This window comes from Charadrius vociferus, unplaced genomic scaffold, assembly GCF_000708025.1.
Source record: "Charadrius vociferus isolate BGI_N301 unplaced genomic scaffold, ASM70802v2 scaffold603, whole genome shotgun sequence".
Lineage (NCBI taxonomy): Eukaryota > Metazoa > Chordata > Aves > Charadriiformes > Charadriidae > Charadrius > Charadrius vociferus.
The window spans coordinates 486,317-487,301 of NW_009647426.1; the positions used below are offsets into that span (position 1 = coordinate 486,317).

The window sequence follows — 985 nt, forward strand, 5'->3', positions numbered from 1 at the left end:
GCGGGCCGCCCCGGGGGGGTGGAGGGGGAAAGGCTGTGGGGATGGTCAGCGGCGTTGTTGTGGGTGCATCCGGGGCTGTGGGGGGAGGAAATCCGCGCTGATCTCAAGGGAAGGGGGCGGGGGAGAGAGAAGGAGGCCTGGGGACGCTGAGGGAGCGGGAGCTGCGGGTGTGTGGGGGCACAGGCTGGGGGGAGCCTCCCCCCCGCGCTTGCGCTGTCGGCCCTTTCCCGCCTTCTTGTCGTCGTGTGGTGAGCGGCTGCGGGGGGCAGCTCTTGGTCTCCTCACCTCGAGGCAGCGACCTCCGGCATCAGTGAACGTAGCGCCTGCGGGGAATTTGTCCCGGTGATGGGGGTTGTGGGGTGTGCCTGCAGTCATTGAGGGGACGGAGCTTTAGTTTTGCGTGGGAACCGCTATACTTGTCAGTAGAGATGGAGTCTGCTGCAGTAGCCTCCTGCCACGGAGGCTGTGCAGGTCTGCTGGGCCTTGATTGCCTCCTTTCATAGGCGTTGGGAAGGCGCTTCTTGTCTGCAGTCAGTATTCCCTTAAAGATCAGTCTTAACCGCATCACTTAAACATTTGTGATTGTAATTATTGATGTCTCTCCCATAGTTTTGTGCCATTCAACTCCAGATATTGCTGAGGTGCTTTATGAACTGCAAGTTTCTCTCAGAGTTGTGCCCTGAGGCCAAGTTGGATGTCCGCTTAAATTAACGTGGACAGCAAGCTGTAAGGAGAACCACATATTACCCTTCACGTCTCCCATATAATTTTGGATAAATTGTATTTTTCTCTCCTTCCAATGCTATTAATATGAATCATGAGTGTACCATCAGTTCTGCATCATACAGCAGGGCAAAGCGTTTATATCTAATTGGCAGAAACTCCTGAAATGGGTGCCATTTTGTGCTTTTGTCCCTTTAACTTGCCTCATTTTTGAAGTGGGTTAGTTTTTTCATATCAAAGAGGAAAAAAACCCATCAGGAAA

At 53.2% G+C, this 985-nt stretch overlaps 1 protein-coding gene across 1 annotated transcript in view; it reads right to left on the reverse strand.

Moving 5' to 3' along the window:
- WDR1 (WD repeat domain 1) overlaps positions 1-985 on the reverse strand; it is a 22,280-nt gene that overhangs the window by 19,840 nt on the left and 1,455 nt on the right. The window lies entirely within an intron of this gene.